General features: G+C 39.2%; 2 pseudogenes across 2 annotated transcripts; one reads left to right on the forward strand and one right to left on the reverse strand.

Moving 5' to 3' along the window:
* Positions 1–323: 323 nt before the first annotated feature.
* LOC309851124 (large ribosomal subunit protein uL22 pseudogene) lies at positions 324–982 on the forward strand (annotated as a pseudogene). Its single transcript has one exon. The product of its transcript is annotated as a large ribosomal subunit protein uL22 pseudogene (transcript).
* Positions 983–14,513: 13,531 nt separating this feature from the next.
* LOC309851126 (small ribosomal subunit protein eS25 pseudogene) lies at positions 14,514–15,025 on the reverse strand (annotated as a pseudogene). The gene has a single exon. The product of its transcript is annotated as a small ribosomal subunit protein eS25 pseudogene (transcript).
* Positions 15,026–22,244: the final 7,219 nt, after the last annotated feature.

Genomic DNA, 22,244 nt, shown 5'->3' on the forward strand with positions numbered 1-22,244 from the left:
GAGACATTTATTAACACAGGAAAAACAAAATAGGGAACATTATTTGGAACTTAGGTGAACTTTTTAAAAAAGATTTTATTTATTTATTTATTTGTCAGAGAGAATGAGAGCAGGAGCACAAGCAGGCAGAAGCAGAGAGAGAAGCAGTCTCCCTGCTGAGCAAGGAGCCCTATGCGGGACTCATCCCAGGATGCTGGGATCATGACCTGAGCCAAAGGCAGTGGTTTAACTGACTGAACCACCCAGGTGTCCCACAACTTAGGTGAATTAGGAAAAAACAACAACAACAACAACTTAAATGTCTTCTCCACAAATACCCTCATGGTTAAAATTTTAGAATGGAGTTTCCTCTTCCTCTCAGCGGCCTGGGGTGACCTCTGAAAATGGTTTGCTATTCGCTTGACCCGGAAAACCCTACGAAATCATGCAAGTCAAGAGGTTCAAATCTCCGTGTTCACTTTAAGAACACACGTGAAACTGCCCAGGCCATCAAGGGTATGCATATCCGAAAAGCCACCAAGTATCTGAAAGACGTCACTTTGCAGAAGCAGTGTGTGCCATTCCGTCGCTACAATGGTGGAGTTGGTAGGTGTGCCCAGGCCAAACAGTGGGGCTGGACACAAGGTCGGTGGCCCAAGAAGAGTGCTGAATTTTTACTGCACATGCTTAAAAACGCAGAGAGTAATGCTGAACTTAAGGGTTTAGATGTCGATTCTCTGGTCATTGAGCACATTCAGGTGAACAAAGCCCCCAAGATGCGGCGTAGGACTTACAGGGCTCATGGTCGCATTAACCCATACATGAGCTCTCCCTGCCACATTGAGATGATCCTTATTGAAAAAGAGCAGATTGTTCCTAAACCAGAAGAGGAGGTTGCACAGAAGAAAAAGATATCCCAGAAGAAACTGAAGAAACAAAAACTTATGGCCCAGGAGTAAATTTGCACAGAATAAATGCAAAAAAAAAAAAAAAAAAAAAAAAATTTTAGAATGGAATCTATGTGATCTCTGTGTCTGCCTGTATGTTCTTGTGTGTCTATATTTATATGTCATAAATGCATGGTATTTCCTATTTCTGAATGGTATTGCCAAAATTAACTTGTAAAAGAGGTCTATTTAATTGCTTGAAAGAAAATTAAGCCCTTATATAAATTAAATTCTCAGAAATGTAATAAAAACTAACCCAAATAAATTTCAAGGAAAATATTCTTTGTTAGAGCTAGTTTCAGATTGTTGTTTTAATTAAAAAGGCATATCTTTAGGTTCATCCACACTAAATATAATACTTTTATTCTACCTGGGTTTACTAATCAAATAAGTTCATGTGATCTCTTACAAAATTTGTCACCAAGAAAAATAGCTTGGTGTGATGGTTGACTTTGTCTACTATTATGAAGCTTGTGTAGGTCATCTAAACATAATTTTTAGGAACAAGTCAATTACATAGATATAACTAGGATAAAAAGTTTTTAGGTAAACTCTTAAAATAGTTTCCCCAAATTTTTTTGGTAACCCAAAACCTTTTTGCTAAGTTAAATTAAATGATGGCTAGTCATTGGATTTCTAGATCATTTCCAAATAAGATAAAATACTACAACACTGGGGCATCTGGGTGGCTCAGTGGGTTAAGCCTGTGCCTCCAGCTCAAGTAATGGTCTCAGGGTCCTTGGGATTGAGACCCACATGGGTCTCTCTGCTCAGCAGGGAGCCTGCTTCCCCCTCTCCCTCTGCCTGCTTCTCTGCCTACCTGTGCTCTCTCTCTCTCTGTCAAATAAATAAATAAATTTTTTTTAAAAAATACTGTAACATTAATTACTGAACATAGGTTTATCCACTTCTGGCTTCCTTTTACAGAGAAACTAAAATATATATGGGTCTATTAATAAGCATGTTTTGTGCCACACTGAAAAATTCACTATGAGAAAGCATATGTTTTAGAAATTATAAAATATATTTATAAATTTGCCAAGCCACACAATGCTAATGTTAAAGACAGTTCATAATTGTTTGCTTTTTTATTTTCACTAAAAATTAGGGTTTTTAGGGATGCCTGGGTGGCTCAGTGGGTTAAGCCGCTGCCTTCGGCTCAGGTCATGATCTCAGGGTCCTGGAATCGAGTCCCATATCGGGCTCTCTGCTCGGCAGGGATCCTGCTTCCTCCTCTCTCTCTGCCTGCCTCTCTGCCTACTTGTGATCTCTCTCTGTCAAATAAATAAATAAAATCTTAAAAAAAAAATTAGGGTTTTTAGGGATGCCTGGGTGGCTCAGTTGGTTAAGCGGCTGCCTTCGGCTCAGGTCATGATCCCAGCATTCTGGGATCCAGTCCCACATCGGGCTCCTTGCTCGGCAGGGAGCCTGCTTCTCCCTCTGCCTCTAGCCTGCCACTCTGTCTGCCTGTGCTTGCGCTCTGTATCTCTCTCTCTAACAAATAAATAAAAATCTTTAAAATTAAAAAAAAAAATTAGGGTTTTTTTGTTTTTTGTTTTTTGTTTTTTTTTTAAGATTTTATTTATTTATTTGACAGACAGAGATCACAAGTAGGCAGAGAGGCAGGCAGAGAGAGAGAGAGAGAGAGAGAGGGAAGCAGGCTTCCTGCGGAGCAGGGAGCCCGATGCGGGGCTCGATCCCAGGACCCTGAGATCATGACCCGAGCCGAAGGCAGCAGCCCAAACCACTGAGCCACCCAGGCGCCCCCAAAACTAGGGTTTTTAAAGGTTAAAAATATGAATATATGTAACTAAAGCTACTAGAAATGATAAGGGAAACATCTCTGTATATAAGAAAAGTAGGAGGGTGCCCTGGGTGGCTCAGTCATTAGGTGTTTTCCTTCAGCTAGGTCACGATCCCAGTGTCCTGAGGTCAAGCCCCATATTGGGCTCCCTGCTCAGCAGGGAGCCTGCTTCTCCTTCTCCAGCTCCCCTGTGCTTGTGTTCCCTCTCTCATTATCTCTCTGTGTCATACATGAATAAAATCTTAAAAAAAAAAAAAAAAGTAGGATAAGAGAAGTTATGAGGAGTAGAGATGCATTATTTTAGGGAAAAGAAAGTAATTTTGTCCTAAAGTGAAACTGGTTATTTCAAAATGATAAAGAGGAGATTAAAAAAAATATATTGAAAGTTGGGAAGAGAGAGAATCTAACCTTATGTGGTCAATCTGGCTAAAATTAAATAAATTTATTGAAAGGGTTATAAAATTAAGCTTTAAAATCCATAATGTACTTATGCCAAACAGGAGCTTAATTTTCTTTCATCTGCTAAAAACAAAATGTCTTCTTATACTTGGTCTGCTTTAGGAGACCAAGTACAGGATTATAAAAGGGTTTTCCTTACATTTTAAGTAATCTGATAAGAAAACAAAGATTTTGTGTCTTGCAAAAATAATTTCCTATGTTGTCTTTATCAGGTCTTCTGTTTAGTTAAGAAAGGTGAGTCTTCTCTATTAAAACAGTAAGTGGATTTTGTTTGTTTGGTTGGGTTTTTTTTTACAACTATTAAAATTTCTGTGTTTGCCGGCAAAGTTTTAAACTGTGACTATGGTTAAATAGATAATGACGCATTATTTTACAGTTACCTATGATCCTATTTAACTAGGTGTTTCTGAAGCCTTTGGTATTTTTGACAAAACTTTCCAAAATCAAATTCTAAATGAAGTCTTTTTGACTTCAAACTAACTTTGAAATTTTTCAGAGGGTCCCTGGAACATCTTAAAAGATTTGTTCTGTCTTCTTATAAAAAAAGGAAATGTTAAACTAATTAGGCTTTTTGATAAGTTACATAGGAAGCACTATCAAATAAGAACTAAGTCTTCTTTATGTTGTATTTGCATAGGTATATGTTATAAGTGTTCTAGAAATGGTATGAAATTCCTAGAAATCTGATATGTCCTGGTATAATATTATCAGTCATATTCTAGTTATTATTTTAAAACATGGCGTGTTAGAGAAATAACCAAATTTCCTTGTCAACTCCCTTATAATGAATTCTCAATAGAACTTTAACAATGGGTATTTTAAATCTTTGTCATTTATCGGGAGTTATTGTTCTACTCAGATGCTCTTGCAAAAGTATCCCTGCAATCGTGCTTCATCCTCAAAGATATTCATAGGAAGGACTCTTGGAGAAATAACATGTTTCCGATAACTTTAAGATCATATAACTGAAATGGGTATTTCAAAACGTAATAGAAAAAACTGGATTCAGAGGCACCTGGGTGGCTCAGTCGGTTAAGCATCTGTCTTTGGCTCGGGTCATGATCACAGGGTGCTGGAATTGAGCCCCAAGTCAGGCTCCCCACTCAGTGTTCCGCTTCTCCTTCTCCTCCCTGCTCATACTCTTTCTATCGCTATCTCTGTCTGTCTCAAATAAATACATCTTTATTTAAAGAAAAAGAAAAAAACTGGATTCAGGGCACCTAGGTGGCTCAGTCAGTTAAGCGGCTGGCTCTTGGTCATGTGGTCAGGGTCCTGGGACCAAGCCCTGCATCGGGTTCTGTACTCAGTACACAGTCTGCTTGAGATTCTTTCCCCCTCACTGTCCCTCCCCTTCTGGTCCTCTCCCAGTTCATGGGTGCTCCCTCTCTCTGTCTCTCTCAAGTAAACAGATGAATAAAATCTTAAAAAAAAAAGAAAAGAAAAAGCTGGATTCAAGCAGAACAAGAGTTAATAACATCAGAGTGAATAAACTGAGGCTGATTATAATTTTCGATGACTTTTTGTCTGAAACATTTCTGATTCCTTAATGTTTTATTTTCCTAAATGTAAGGAAACATTTTCTCTTTTTTTAAAAATAAAGATTTTGTTTATTTGAGAGAGAGAGAGAAAGAGAGATAACATGCGCGAGGCAGGGCAGAGGGAGAAGCAGACTCCCTATTAAGCAGGGATCGCAGGACCCCGAGATCATGACCTGAGCCAAAGGCAGATGCTTAACCAACTGAGCCACCCAGGCATGCCAGGAAATCCTTGCTCTTAAGTTATCTAGGGCTTACAGCAATTTGGTAAAGTACTCCTCTGTAAACAAGATGAAACATTTACTTTTCTATCTGATCCCCCCAGAATTCAGAAATCCTGGAATGTTCTTTTAATTAAATATAATTACTTAATATACCTAAGTTCAATAAGAATCTGTCTTAAACATTGGCCCTATTACCAAGGCTTTGACTGGAATGTCATATTTGAGAGAAATGTATATAGACTCAGATATGACCAGACAACTTTAAGGAACTAAGGTTAACTCTATGAAGTCAATAAAGCCTCTTGGGAAAAATCAGCCCAGCACCTTGCTTACAGGGTTTCCAGCAATCTTATCAACTAGAATCTGATGCCCAGTCCTTGGTTTTGCTTCCTGGCCTCAGAGGCTTTAAGAAAAGGTCAATCTGAGATTCCCTCTGAAAGGCTCCTGCACAACAGTATTAAAAAGAGCCTATATAATCAATCACTGTTCTTGCTATACTTATCTAACAAACCAAGCCAAGTTTGATGTAATAAATTAGTTTTACTATGATTATCTTTGGTAAAAAAATGGGGCAATTGTAGAGAAGGATACTATGTTTTCACCTTTGTCTGTGTTCATTTCTGAGGTTTTCAGGTTAATTGTCCCAAGTTTTGTTATATACTTATAAAATGAACTGAATCCTGGATCTTTCTAATTTCCTCAAATATCTGGAAAAGTTTCCAAGCTAATGAAGAAGGATAGTTGGAAGAAAGGCAGGCAAGGACAAGAGGCCTCTGCTTTAAGAGGAAGCCACACTTAAGTGGATTTTACACCACCCTGGAAGGAGCCCTCCCTCCTTTTCCATGTGATAGATGACAAAAACCTGATTGGATGATAGGCACCGGAGTTAATCAGATTAAAACAGCCTTCCAACAAGCCCATTAAAAAACCCTGGATTTAGAAACTCTAATGAAGGGGAGACTGGGTGGCTCAGTGAGTTAAAGCCTCTGCCTTCCTCTCAGGTCATGATCCCAGGGTCCTGGGATCAAGCCCTGCATTGGGCTCTCTGCTTGGGGAGCCTGCTTGCCCCTCTCTTTCTGCCTGCTTCTCTGCCTACTTGTGATCTCTGTCTGTCAAATAAATAAATAAAATATTTTAAAAAAGAAAGAAAGAAAGAAACTCCAGTCACAACCTTTCAGGTTCCCTCCCTCTGTGGGAGCTTTGTACTACCACTTAATAAGCTTTGCTTCACTATCAGTGAACCTTGCTTTGCTACCATTCTTCTTGGTCTAACTATTCATTTTTCAAAGTGATGTGGCCAAGAACCATGGGCATCAAAGGAAAAATCCTATAACACTAACACTTCCAATTTTCTCCCACCCTTCTAATTTGGAATTACTAAGAATAAAGATTACCCCCTGGATCCCCTTGGAAGGGATTATACCAAGTCCTACTCCCTGAACTTCAGGGGCTTGAGCCTTTAGGACATATCTCTCTGCTGAAGAAGCGTCACTGGACATCTGGTCCTGTACAAATGTTGAAAACCTCCAAATCAAATTGACTAGGAAGAGAAGTAGTTAACATTGAAGTAGAATCTTCCTCCCAATATGCCAGATGAAGACTTCATACTTTTTTTTTTTAAGATTTTATTTACTTATTTGACAGAGAGAGAGATCTCAAGTAGGCAGAGGCAGGCAGAGATGGGGGGGAAGCAATCTCCCTGCCGAGCAGAGAGCCCGATGCGGGGCTCGATCCCAGGACCCTGGGGTCATGACCTGAGCCGAAGGCAAAGGCTCCAGCCCACTGAGCCACCCAGGTGCCCCAAAGACTTCATATTTTAACTAAACATAAAACCCTTTCCTCTTCTTTTCCTTTCCTTTACTCTGGCATTGGCCTGAGTACACCACTATTTGTATCTCCAGGCTATTGTTAAGGGGGTGGAAGATAATCTCTAGAATTAGAATAATGCTCAGCAGGAAACCTGCTTCCTCCTCTCTCTCTCTCTCTCTCTCTCTCTGCCTACATGTGATCTCTGTCAAATAAATGAATTTTTAAAAAAATCTTGAAAAAAAAAAAGGATAGGATCTATCATGGAGTATTCATGATTCAAAATTAGCTTCCTTTGATAGATCTCTACTTCCCTAATCAGGAATAAATGTAAATAAGAATATGATCAGGAACCTTTCCTTAATTCTTGAAAATATTTCGGAATCCACTGCTAGGACCATCGCTGTCCAAAAAAAATCTTTAGACTCTCTGGTCCAAGTTGTACTCCGTAATAGGATAGCCCTTGATTATCATAAATGAGCAAGGAGGTATCTGTGCTATGGTCAACACCACCTGTTGCACCTGGATTAACACTTCTGGGGAAGTTAAAGCTCAATTACATAAGACCACTGAGGAAGGCACTTGGCTTAAAAAGATGACTCCTTCAACATATCTTTGACTACTTTGATTTTGATTGGTTTGGGCTGGAAATATACTCCAGACATTGGGTATTATTCTGCTTATAGTAATCATAGTACTCTCCCCTGGTGCACTGTCTTCTCTTAAAAGCATGGATGCATGTTCATAGCTGTTAACCACCAAGCAAATGATCTCACTAAGACTGGCATGCCAGGGACACTTGGGTGGCTCATTCAGTTGAGTGGCTGGCTCTTGATTTCAGCTCAGGTCATGATCTCAGCACCTGGGATAGAGCTCTGAGACCAGAGTTGCGGGGGGGGGGGGGGGTCTGTGCTCAGCAGGGAGTCTGCTTGAAGATTTTCTTTCTGCCCCTCCCCCTGCTCACGTGTGTGCACACGCACACATGTGTATGCATGCACATGTGCACATGTGTGTGCTCTAAAATAAATAAATAAATAAATGTTAAAAAAGCAAACAAAAAAGATTGGTATGTCAGAAAAGGACTGAAGAAAATGACTAGCTAAAAATTGTGAACCTAAAGTTATAATTTATAAACACCACAGGGATTCCACAAAAAAACATGACCTGTAAATATCACACAGAGGATAAGTAAAAGCCACAAGAACTACAAAGCAATAGGTGATCATGGTGTAGATGCCTTCAGTTTTTTTTTTTTTTAAAGATTTTATTTATTTATTTGACAGAGAGAAATCACAAGTAGTTGGAGAGGCAGGCAGAGAGAGAGAGGAGGAAGCAGGCTCCCTGCTGAGCAGAGAGCCCCATGTGGGACTCGATCCCAGGATCCCAGGATGCAAGATCATGACCTGAGCCGAAGGCAGCAGCTTAACCCACTGAGCCACCCAGGCGCCCAGATGTCTTCAGTTTTAATCACATCTCTCAATTAGGCTGAGAGTCTGATCAAAAAAAGGGAACTGTTTAAAAGAAGGCACAATAGGCCCAAAATGGAGTCACTTACCCCCATGACAGCAAAACAAGATTTAACTGCAGTTTTAACCTCCTCCAGGAATGTGACCTTTAACCAGTCAATCTGGAATTTCCTGATCAATACTAGTGAGGTAATATGCCTGACCAACCCCTGACCTTCCCTCAGAGAAAGGTGTCTTTACCTGAAACAACCCACTCTTTGTAAGAAAACTTCTTTTTCTGTCCCCATCTGTCTATGAAAACCTTACATTTTTGTACAGCAACTTGGAGCTGCTTTCTACTTGCTAGATGGGATGCTGACTGCTTCATAAATCATTGAATAAAGCAAATTAGACCTTCAAATTTACTCAGTTGAATTTTAACACCACATTAAGGGAAGAAAAATAAAAGAAAAAATCAGCAGGAACATAAATATGCCAAACAGATTAATCAACAAGTTATAACTCGAACACAGGATTTAAGAAAAATATATTGACATTAATAACTTTATTACTGCCATCACTTGCCCCTATCTTCCTGGAATTCAGAATTTGGACACTAGGGGGTATAGCTCAGGGGTAGAGCATTTGACTGCAGAATTTGGACACTAAAGAACTAAAAGTAATAGTAGAAATGTGCAAACCTAAGGCTACAATTTGTTCAGTTATCCAGGAATGAAACTCTTTAATACTATTATGTGACATTGTGATTTATAATGAGAAACGCATATTTTATTTTCATCCCCATCTCTGACACAGGTCCCCTAAAACCCTTGGAATTTCCTAAGTGATAGGAGTGACAAAGGTGTTTTGATATTCTAATAAGCCCCTTTCAACCACACCTGAGTTCATGTTAATGAGGTGACCTTAGCAAAGCACCTAAGAATGGAGAATGGTTTGGGGGGGATAGGGTTGGGGGGGTGGCGCATGGGAAACCAACCTTGTGACTGAGGGTTGGAACTTTTCATTTCCACCTCCCTGGCCTCCTAGGAGAAGAAAGGAGTTGGAGATTGACCATCACCAATGGCCAATGATTTAATCAATCATGCTGTTATAATGAGGCCTCCATTAAAAAACCAAAAACATGGGTTCAGAAAGTTTCTAGGTTGGTGAACACTAGGAGATTCAGGGAGAGTGGTTTACTCGGGGAGCATGGAAACTCTGTGCCCATCTCCCCATACCTTGCCCTATGCATCTCTTCCATCTGACTGTTCCTGAGTTACCTTCTTTTGTAATAAAGTGATAATCTAGTAAATAAGATGTTTCTGAGTTTTGTGAGCTGCTTCAGCAAGTTAATCAAACCCAAGGAGGAGGTTGTTGGAACCTCTGATCTATAGCTGATCAGAATGGATTTCAAATCTTAGATACATCCTTAGATACTTTGGTAACCAAACTAACTTCTCAGCTACCTTGACTGTACCACGGATATAATATACACAGTGGAGAGATAACAGGTGACCCACAAATATGCTGTTACTACCATCTGCATCATTGCAGCACATGGCAACTGACTTCCCAACAAGCCTTTTCTCTGAAGCAGGTGTTCTCTGGGGCCATAAAATAGCTTCACAATTTTTTTAGTTAAAAGGGGACTTTTATTGGGGTGCCTGGGTGGCTCAGTTGGTTAAGCAGCTGCCTTCGGCTCAGGTCATGATCCCAGCGTCCTGGGATCGAGTCCCACATCGGGCTCCTTGCTCAGCAGGGAGCCTGCTTCTCCCTCTGTCTCTGCCTGCCATTCTGTCTGCCTATGCTCACACTCTCTCCCTCTCTCTCTCTGATAAATAAATAAAATCTTTAAAAAAAGGGGGGGACTTTTATTAATTTATGAGTATTAACTTATGAAGAGGTAAGCTGAATGGCACAGTGGTTTAAAGCCAGACATCCCCACTTACATATAATAAAGAGCAGAATTTGAGGCATGACAGAAGTGGTTTTGAATCCTGACTCTGCCACATCCTAGGCCTTATCCCCTTAAGAAAATTACTTAAACCCCCCTCAAAATCAGGGTCCACAGCCCAAAATGAGAATACCTCATAAGGATAGGGATTCTTTAAAGACTAAATGAGGTAAGTCATGTCAAATACTGTGCACCATTTTTGCTAAAATGTTTACAGTATTATGTTACCACGTGGGCATGCAAGTTCTTTCTCTAGGATAAATGTGGTTTTTTTTTTTATTTTTTTAAGATTTTATTTATTTATTTGACAGACAGATTTTATTTATTTATTTGAGAGAGACAGAGAGAGAGAATGCACACAAGCAGGGTGGAGGGCAGAGGGAGAGGCAGGCTCCCTACTGAGCAGGGAGCCTGATGTGGGATTCAATCCCAGGACTCTGAGATCATGACCCAAGCTGAAGGCAGACGCTTAATGACTGAGCCACCCAGGCGCCCCATAAACTGTGGTATATTTTTGAAAACAGCATACTATCTAGCTACTACAAGAGAGAAGACTCTACATATACAAATGTTCCTGTTACCTATTGCTGTGTAACAATGCACCCCCAAATTTAGTGACTAAAATATGTAAGTTTGGGCAATTGGAGAGGGCAGTTAGTAAAAAACTGGAGGAAGTAGCTGCTACTTCCAGTGTGAAAACAGCAATATAAAACTTGAGAAAACATGAAGAATCAGGGAAACATGAGACCAGCAAAGAACACAATAATCTTACAGTAACTGTCCCAACTACATGGGTATTTGTGAGTTAGCCAATAAGGAATTCAAAATAGCTGTGTAGGGTTTTTTTAAGATTTTATTTATTTATTTGTCAGAGAGAGAGAGCGCACGCATAGGCAGGCACAATGGCAGGCAGAGGCAGAGGGAGAAGCAGGCTCCCTGCCGAGCAAGGAGCCCTCTGTCAGACTCCATCCCAGGATGCTGGGATCATGACCTGAGCCGAAGGCAGCCACCTAACCCACTGAGCCACCCAGGTGTCCCTCAAAATAGCTATGTTTTGTTTGTTTAAGATTTTATTTATTTATTTGACAGAGAGAGCACAAGTAAGCAGGGTGGCAGGCAGAGGGAGAGAGAGAAGCAGGCTCTCTGCTGAGCAGGCAACAGGACCCTGGAATCATGACCAGAGCTGAAGACAGCCGCTTAACCAACTGACCCACCCAGTACCCCACCCAGTCAAGTGCACACAGAACATTCTCCAGGGAGGGAAAAAAAGAACATTCTCTAGGATTGATTATGTGTTACAATACAAAACAAGTCTTAGCAAATTTAAGATTAAAGTCATACTAAGTGTCTTTTTTGACCACCATGGTATGAAACTAGAAATCAATAATAAGAGAAACATTAGAAAATTTACAAATATATGAAAATTAAATAAAACATTCCTGAATAACCAATGAGTCAAAAAGAAAAAAGAAAACTAATAATTATCTTAAAACAAATGAAAATGGAAACAAAAACATATGCAGCAAAAGCAGTAATAAAAGAAAAATGTATAGCAATAAAGAAAACATCTCAAATTAAACAACCTGATTTTACACCTTAAGGAACTACAAAAACAAACTAAGCCCAAAGTTAGCAGAAAAAAAAAAAAAAGAAAGAAATGACAAAGATCATAGCAGAAATAAATTAAATAGAGACGAGAAAAACAATTTAAAAGATCAGCAAACTGAAGAGGTACTTTTTGAAAATATAAACAAAATTGAAAAACTTTTACTAGACTAAAAAAAGAAGACTCAAATAAATAAAATCAGAAACGTAAGAGGAGATATAACTAATACCACAGAAAACCAGTGGGTAAGAGACTACCGCAAATAATTGTGCATCAATAAACTGGATAACCAAAAAGAAATGGATAAATTCTTCAAAATGTAAAACCTACCAAGACTGATCATAACTAAAAAATCTGAACAGACTCATAATGAGTAAGATGACTGAAGCAGTAATCAAAAATCTCCCAATAAGAAAAGCCCAGGACCAGATGGTCTCCCTGATAAATTCTACCAAACATTAAAGAAAAATTAGAGCCAATCCTCAAAACTCTTCCAAAAACTGAAGAGGTGGAAAGACTCCCAAACTCATTTCACAAGACCAGCACCACCCTTCTACAAAAGTCAGATAAGGACACCACACATGCAAAAAAGGAAATTATAGGCAAATATCCCTAATGAATATAGATGAAAAATTCTCAACAAAATATTGGCAAATACGAGAATTCAACGGAATATTAAAAGGATTATACACCATGATCAAGAGGCTTTATCCCAGGGTTGTCAGGATGGTTCAACATAAGCGAATCAGTAAGTATGATTTCATTAGTAGAATGAAAGAAAAATTATATGATCACATCCATAGCTTTACAAAAAGTAACTGACAAAATCCAATATCCTTTTATGATAAAATTTCTCAATAAATTACGTATAAAAGGAATGGATCTCAACATAATAAAGGCCATATAAGACAAGCTCACAGATAACATTATACTCAGCAGTGAATCACTGAAAGCTTTTCCTCTAAGATCAGAAACAGCAGAAATGTGCCCACTCTCACCATTTGTATTTAACATAGTATTGGAAGTCCTACCCAAAATAGTGGTTGCCGGAGGCTTAGGAGGTGGGGGAAAAGAAATGGGAAGATGTTGATAAAAAGTACAAACTTTCAGTTATAAAATGTCCCGGGGATCTAATGTACAGCATGGTGATGATAGTTAATGATACTGCTGTATATACTTAAAAGTTGCCGAGAGTAGATCTTCAATATTCTAATCACAAAAAAGAAATGGTAATTATGTGAGGTGATGGAAGAGTTAACTACCCTAAGTCATATTCATTTCATAATATGTAAGTATATCAAATTAACAGGCTGTACACCTTAAACTTACACATGTTATAGGTTAATTACATCTCAATTAAGCTGGAAAAAATACAAGATTCTAAGACTGATACTGGCTTTTGAAAGAATGCTAATAGCTTTTCAGTTGCTAAGAGGTTTTTTTTTTTTATACACACACAAAATGCTGCTACTATTCTTAAGAAGTATTTTGAAGATCTAAAGACAGAACTTTAATTGTAGCTTTTATGCAATGTTGCCATTATTTTTCATGATGCTATTGCCAAAAAGTAGGATAGAGCATATGAGTACTATAAGCTGCCCATGAATCTGCTTGCAACAGAATTTAGAAGAAATGATAAATGTGTGCCACTTAAAGTAAAGGTATTGTGAAAGAAAACTGCAATGTTTTATGACAAAATGGATCCACCAAAATAGGAAAGATTTAAGTTAAATGGAAAAATAGCCTCTCTTAATTTGCCTTGATTCAGTAGTGCATATTTGCTGGGTTTTTTATGGCTGTCCAGCATCCTTGCCTTCCTGCTTTCTATCAGTAGCTCAATCTTCCTATGGATGAAATTCCTTGTGTGTTTTATTAATGGGTGGACTATTTCTGGGACCTATATCCCACTGCTAAGGCTCTCTATGGAAACAGGACCAGACCTTTCCTCCAGCTGCCATTTGATGCAACTCAGCAGCAGACACAGGGCCTCAAGCAACAAAATGCTCCTTGCCAGAATTTTGCATCTTGAGTGATTGAACCAAAGATGAGGGGCATCTGGGAATCAGGCTGCTCTCAGCAGCAGTAGTATGGTGCTAAAATTATATCCCTCCATGTCTCCCCTGTATTCAGCCTTTTTTCAAAGCCTTCCAGTCTTCTGTCAATTTAGTGAGTCCTTACTGCCTACCTGTATTATTTTTTATTAAAGTACAGATTACATACAATGTTATATTAGTTTCACGTGTACAACATAGTGATCAGACAATTCTATACATTGCAACTATGCTCACCTGTCACCATACAATGTTATTACAATATTATAAACTATATTCCCCAGGTTATACTTTTTATCTTCATGACTGACTATTTTAATTCCAGGATAATTAACATACAATGTTACATTAGTTTTGAGTGTACAATGTAGTAATTCAACAATTATAAACATTACTCAGTGCTCATCACAGTAAGTGTACTCTTAATCCCCTTCACTTATTTCACTCAACCACTTCCCCTCTGGTAACCATCAGTTTGTTCTCCAAGAAAATGATGTTTCTCTAACATTTGTTCTCTACCAAACCATTAGGAGTCTGTTTTTTGGTCTGTCTCTTTTTTTCATTTGTTTGCTTTGTTTCTTCAATTCCATATATGAGTGAAATAATATGTTATTTGTCTTTATCTGACTTATTTCATTTAGCACCATACCCTCTAGATCCATCTGTGTTGTTGCAAATGGCAAGATTTCATTCTCTCTCTCTCTTTTTTTTTTGATTTAATAAAATTTTATTTTCCAAAATGTACAGTTGGAGGATCTTGTTCATGCATCTTCACCAGCAGCTGGGGCATCTCCACCCTTGGTGTTTCTGGTGTAAATTACTTGAGCTCTGTGCTTTGAAACCAGTTTAATAAGTCCTTTACTAAGGAGCTCCTAAAGGGCTGCCCTGGCCAGGGAACCTCGAATCTTCAGTCTCTCAGAGACAACAGCTGGAGTTATAAGCTTATAGTTGGGAACTTCTTTACAGAGCTTGTCATATGTCGCTTTGTCAAACAAGACCAAATTATTCAGCTTGTCCCGAACTTTGCCTTTGGACCACTTCTTCTTTTTGGCCTTGCCCCCAGATTTGTTCACTGGGTCTTTGTCTTTTTTGGCCGATTTTCCGGCATCCTTCTTCTTCTTGTTATCCTTGGGCGGCATAGCGAAGCTGGGAGAGGAGCGTCCACCCCTGCAGCCTCACTAAGATGTCGGACAAAAAGCGATTTCATTCTCTTTTATGGCTGAGTAATATTCCGCTATATCTATCTATCTATCTATCTACCTATCTATCTCACCTCTTTTTATTGATTAATCTATTGAGACACATTTAGGCTGCTTCCAAAACTTGGCCATTGTAATAAGGCTGTAATAAACATGTGGATGCATATATCTTTTTGAATAATGCTTTTTATTCTTTGGGTAAGTATCCAGTAGTGGAATTACTGGGTCATATGGTAAAATTTTTAATTTTTTGAGGAACCTCCACACTGTCTTCCAGTGTGGCTGCACTAGTTTGCATTCTCACCAATAGTTCATGAGGGTTCCTTTTTCTCCACAACCTCACCAACACTCATTTCTTGTACTTTTTATTTTAGCTGTTCTGACAGGTGTGCTATGATATCTCATTATGGTATTGATTCGCATTCCCCTGATGATGAGTGATGTTGACCTTCTTTTCACCTGTTTGGCCATCTGTTGGTCTTTTTTGGAGAAATGTATGTTCATCTCTTCTGCCCATTTTAATTGGATTATTTTTTCTGTATTGAGTCCCGTAAGTATTTTGGATTATAACCCTTTATTATTTATGTCATTTGCAAACATCTTCTCCATCCAATAGGTTGTCTTTTTATTTTGTTGATTGTTTCCTTTGCTGTGCAGAAGCTTTTTATTTTGGTATAGCCCAACAGTTTATTTTTGCTTTTGTTTCTCTTGCCTTAGGAGATAGATCTAAAAAAATGTTGCTATGGCCAATATCAGAGAAATTACTGCCTGTGCTTTCTTCTATGATTTTAATGGTTTCAGGTCTCACATTTAAGGTGTTTAATCCACTTTGAGTTTATTTTTGTGTATGGTGTAAGAAGGTGGTCCAGGTTCATTCTCTTGCATGTAGCCATCTGGTTGTCCCATCCCCATTTGTTGAAGAGACTTTTTCTCGTTGCGTATTTTTTTTTTTTAAGATTTTATTTATTTACCTGACAGATAGAAATCACAAGTAGGGAGGAGGCAAGAATATGCAATGAGAGAGGTGCCTGGTGGCTTAGTGGGTTAGGGCCTCTGCCTTCAGCCCGGGTCATGATCCCAGGGTCCCGGGCTCTCTGCTCGGCGGGGAGCCTGCTTCTCCCCTCTCTCTCTCTGCCTGCCTCTCTGCCTGATTGTAATCTCTGTCAAATAAATAAATAAAATCTTTAAAAAAATTGACAATGTAATAGCAAATCATTACTCTATGACAAAAGAGAAGAAAATATAGTTAATATATGCAAATAATATTAATGATAAATATGAAATGACACAATATTTTCCATCAGAGTGACACTGGGTAAAATAAAATGATGGAATAAGGACATTTGCTGCATAAATTTCTATAATGGGATGAATTCCTATATGTAATATAAAGTCACGTGATGTGGGATTAAACTGAAAAGCAAATACTTGAATTAAACATAATAAAGAAACTTCTGCTGAAAGATCTTTATAAGAATAGAATACTGAGCATGTTACAGACTCTCTCCGGGATGGACAGTTACCTAAGATGACTTAATTATGGTTCTGTCTAGAGGCAGGAGACTCAGTTGATGATTTCTATGCTGGTATTTTATTGTTCTATTGAAAAAAATATAAAATCTGCATAATTTTAAATTTAAATTTATTATGAATGCATCCATTAATGATCAAATTGTTGATTTACAGATGTGAGATCAATCTATTACCTGGATTTTATGGATTCCAGGTTCTTTTTTTTTTTTTTTAAGATATTTATTTATTTATTTATTTGGCAGCGAGAGATCACAAGTAGGCAGAGAGAGAGGAAGGGAAGCAGGCTCCCCGCTGAGCAGAGAGCCCGATGCGGGGCTTGATCCCAGGACCCCGGGGTCACGACCTGAGCCAAAGGCAGAGACCCAACCCACTGAGCCACCCAGGCGCCCCATGGAATCCAGGTTCTATGTGGCTTTATAGAATATCTCTCTATAAAATGCCTGACATAAAAACAATTGTAAATTTGATGGTTCTTATCAATCCATTGCTTCCTTCACTTAAAGTATACTACACTGCATTAACATAGGAACATATATAAATTATTTAGGTTGGTCTTTTAACCCAGATGTGAAATTATTAATTAATTAATTTTTTCTTTTCTAAAGATTTTATTTATTTATTTGAGAGAGAGAGAGCACAAGCAGGAGGAGCGGCAGAGGGAGAGGGAGAAACAGGCTCCCTATAGACCAAGGAGCCCGACATGGGACTTGATCCCAGGACTCCAAGATCCTGACCCGAGCTAAAGGCAGACACCCAACCAACTGCGCCACCCAGGTGCCCTGAAATTATTAATTTTAAAAAACTACTCTTTCTAATAAAGCTATAGGAGTGTATCAGAGTTCCCCATTATTCATTCCATTTATACAATTATTTGATGCATGCAAGTAGGTAATCATTTGCAAGTCAATTTCAGATGATAAAATATTCTTAATCATTACATTGCTATAAACAATGAAAACTGCAAAGAGTCAAAGACGTTAAAAAAAACTGTTTTATGGGCATTTATTTATGGTATTAAAATGCTAGCACAAATGCGTCTGTTTAAGAATCATAAAAATGATATATACACAGTTCATAGAAAGAGAATATACCAAAAATCATTCAAAATCTTTCAAGTGTGAAATAGTATTGTGGTATATTTCTTCCCAGTCAGATATGTTTTTTACATAAATGTTATGGGAATATTCTTTAAAGGTGTGATTAAAATTCAAGAACCAAGAAATATCTGCTTGTTCAATTAATTAATTCATTCACAAGCTTAAGCCTGTAATTGCCTGCCCTGATCCCAATACATACATAGCACAATATGTGTGTCTGAGCTGTATTTCCTCATTATATTTTGTTCTCTTGCCCTCTGGAAATTGTCTCTTTTTTTTCCCTTCAGAACTTGCCCCTCTGCTCCTCCTGAGAACAATTCTATTTCATAAGCAATTCTGAGTTCCACCCTCTCCACTCTGAGCTCTGTCTAGCTGCTGACCTTGACAGCTGAGAGAAGAGGGTGCAGTAGCTACCTCTTCTTCTGCAGCATGCGATCCTGGCTAGATCCCAATGGGATGAACTTGCTACTTGAGGTTAAAGATTCAGACTTTTCTGCACGTGCAGGGCAAAAGGACAAAGCTCTTTTCTTTCACCTTCTTTTGGACAGCTCTAAGAGTTTTTGAGAGTGTAAGAAGGTTTTTTTTATACCCTTCAACTTATACAAATGCCGTCCCCTGAAGTGTCTTTGAGAGCAGGGTTCACTAGAAGACACCAAGCTGTTGTTACAATCTAGCATCTAGTAATTGTTACTAATCACAATTAAACAATAGAAGTGTTTGAAAGATTTACTCTATATGCTTTTGTATATAACCAGTTTACTGAAGAATTTCACCTCAGAGGGTAGAAATCTGAAACTTTTTTCTTTTTTTCTCATGGGCTCAGCTGTGGAATGTTGAATCTCTTTCTTCCCTTTAAGATCTTGGACAAATTCTGACAACTTTCTGATCCCTATTGAGTATTAAAAGTCTAGCCCTTATTACAAATAAACAAACAACTAGGTCTGGTAAAAACTTCAAACTTAAGGGTTTTATTTAGAAACATGCAATACTTGGGGCACCTGGGTGGTTCAGTTGGTTAAACAGCTGCCTTTGGCTCAGATCATGATCCCAAAGTCCTGGGATTGAGCCCCACATCAGGCTCCTTGCTTAGCAGGGAGTCTGCTTCTCCCTCTCCCTCTGTGCTCTCACTCTCTCTGTCAAGTAAATAAATAAGATCTTTTTTTTTTTTAAATTATTTATTTATTTATTTGACAGACAGAGATCACAAGTAGGCAGAGAGGCACGCAGAGAGAGAGAAAGAGGAGGAAGCAGGCTCCCTGTGGAGCAGAGAGCCCGATACGGGACTCGATCCCAGGACCCTGAGATCATGACCTGAGCCGAAGGCATAGGCTTTACCCACTGAGCCACCCAGGTGCCCAATAAATAAGATCTTTTAAAAAAAATAATAAACAGGCAATATTTGAAACTTACTTACACTAAAAAAGTATTCAACATTTATCTGAAATTCAAATTTAACTAGATATCCTATATTTTTATTAGCAAATCTGGCAGCCCTAATTTTAACTTACTTTCTTCCTTATCCCCCTTCCTTCCCAGGGCAGGCTTGACCCAAAGCTAAAAGGATATGGAGTGGGAAGGAAGCCTCATCTGCTTTCCTTCTCTCTCCTCACCTTTCTGGTCCTACTCCCCAGCTACTGGCGTTGGAGGAAGGATGAAAAAGGCCAACATCTCTCTCTACATTATTTCTTTGGTAAATCCTAACTGGTCAAGGATACTGTGTTAGTACAAGTGGTCCAAGAAGTAGAGGCTACAACAGAGTTAGGAGTACAAGATGCTTACTAAGGAATAATGTCTACCAAAGATAAAGGATAGAATGGGGGGAACAGAAAGGGAAAACCTCAGACTGGGATGCAGGTCTGACAAAGTCTCAGTCAACCAATAAGCAGCTCTGGAGCAAAGATTGCATAGTAGGGAAGTCTTGCACCAGGCAGAAGTGGCCAGGCTTTATATGTCTGCGGTGCTTTGCCACTAACTAGGGGCCACCCAGAAAAAGCACAGGCCCCAGCTCAAATTCTGCATCTAATCCCAGAGATAGCATAGCTGGAAGCGCTCAGTTAACTGCACCCCCTGTGGTTGTAAAGCAAGTTCCTTCTTGAATGGAGATTTGGGTAGCTAGCTCACCACCATGACCACCAAAGTATTTTCTGTGAGTCAGGTGTCCAACTGTCCACCTCTTCTAAGGCTACTACCTGGTTTCTATGCATTTCTCAGTCTTGAGAGGTCTGGTTCCAGCCTCACTTTTGCCACCTCTGTCCCTGTCTCCTTTAGACTCTTGCTGTTGGGGTACCTTCAGCCAGTGAATAGCTCTGTGGGACAGGCAGCTGTCTTCTATAGCTCCCGACTCTGGAAAAACGCTCACATCCTTATTCTGATACAGGAAATACAGGCCGCTACACCAAGCCCCGTCCTTATCTCCATTTCTCTCATATTTACTCTTCCCTCGCTCAGTCAGGCACAGGTGACAGATCAATGTGCCGCCTAAACAGATGTGTGGACATCTGTGATACCAAAATGACAGGCACTCCTTCTTGCAGACACCTCCCTCAAAACATAGTTTACTGGAGATCTTCTAAGGATCTCCCACACTACTTGACTTGCTGTGGGGAAGGGCAGGACTCACACTTCACAAACACCACATGGCCCACCAAGCCCACGGCTCTCTCTTCTCCTACGAGAAGAGCTCATGAGATCACATCTGTTTTCTTGAATGAAAGACAAAAGGGCAGAGTTTGAGAGGACACTCAGGATGTATGTAACCTCAGTGTAAACTTATATGAAAGTCATTCTTCATGCATATTGTATAGGAAAACAAAGAATTGAAAATTACTATTTCAGTATGGGAGGTTCCTCAGAAAGCTAAAAGTAGAACTACTCTACAACCCAGCAACTGCACTATTCAGTATTTATCCAAAAGATACAAAAATACTTATTCAAAGAGGCACATGTACTGCAATGTTTATAGCATCATTATCAGCAATAGCCAAATTATGGAAAGAGAGCAAATATCCCTCAACTTATGAATGGAGAAACAAGATGTGGTATAGATAGATAGATAGATAGATAGATATAGATATAGATATAGATATAGAGAGATGTGGGGTGTGTGTGTGTGTATATATATATATATATATTAATCAGTGATCAAAAGGAATGAAATCTTTCCGTTTGCAAGAAATAAGTCAGTCAGAGAAAGACAAATATCATAAGATTTCACTCACATGTGGAATTTAAGACAAAAAACACATGAAAATAGGGAAAGGGAAGGAAAAATAAAATAAAAACAGAGAGGGAGGCAAACAATAAGAGACTCTTAAATGTAGAGAAAAAACTAAGGGTTGCTAGAGGGGAGGTGGATGGGGGCATAGGCTAAATGGCTGATGGGGTTAAGAAAGGCACTTGTTGGAATAAGCACTGGGTACTGTATGTAAATGATGAATCACTAATATCTACTCCTGAAACCATACTACACTATGTTAACTAACTTGAATTAAAAAATAAGTAAGACTTTTAAAAACTACTGTTTCAGAGGCAAAATATATAAACAGACCTGGAAATAGTTAAAATTTGGATTTTTTTTTTTTTTTGACAGAGAGAGATCACAAGTAGGCTAGAAGCTGGCTAGCTGGCTCCCCACTGAGCAGACAGCCCCTATGCAGGGCTCCATCCCAGGACTCCGAGATCATGACCTGAGCTGAAGGCATAGGCTTAACCCACTGAGCCACCCAGGTACCCCCAAATTGGGATCTTAATTTAAAAAAAAGAAAGGAAGGAAGAAAATGGTATCATAAGTACTCTCTTAAACTTTAGGGAGCATACAGATAAGAAAAGGAGTTAATCAGGGGCACCTGGGTGGCTCAGTGGGTTAAAGCCTCTCCCTTCTGCTCAGGTCATGGGCTCAGCGTCCTGGGATCTAGCCCCACATTGGGCTCTCTGCTCCGCAGGGAGCCTGTTTCCTCCTCTCTCTTTGCCTGCCTCTCTGCCTACTTGTGATCTCTGGCTGTCAAATAAAGAAATAAAATCTTGGGGCGCCTGGGTGGCTCAGTGGGTTAAAGCCTCTGCCTTCGGCTCAGATCATGATCCCAGGGTCCTGGGATGGAGCCCCGCATCGGGCTGTCTGCTCCATGGAGAGCCTGCTTCCTCCTCTCTCTCTCTCTGCCTGCCTCTCTGCCTACTTGTGATCTCTGTCTGTCAAATAAATAAATAAAATCTTAAAAAAAAAAAAGAGATAAAATCTATTTAAAAAAAGTAGTAATCAGAATAGAGGATATTTGTAATTTGCTTTTCCAGCATTTATTATTTCTTTTCCATGTCACAACTTAGGGTTTCTGCATACAGCTGCACAGGTTGTACATTGAAAAATTTCAGTGGTTGTACACTGCAATCACATCACAGACTATGTGAATTGTGACCCTTGAAGTTGTGCAGTATACAATATTTAGAGGAGACCGGTCACAGCCCTAATTTTCCTTTGTGATTCACTACTCACCCCATCACAGTCAACATGATCTGATAAGATACTACCCCTGGACCTGGGGTTAAAGCACGACCAGGCCTAATGCATCCCATTTTCCTGGCCAATGGTGGGTACATGAACGAAACTTAATC

The sequence above is a fragment of the Mustela nivalis genome (assembly GCF_964662115.1).
Source record: "Mustela nivalis genome assembly, chromosome: 17".
NCBI lineage: Eukaryota > Metazoa > Chordata > Mammalia > Carnivora > Mustelidae > Mustela > Mustela nivalis.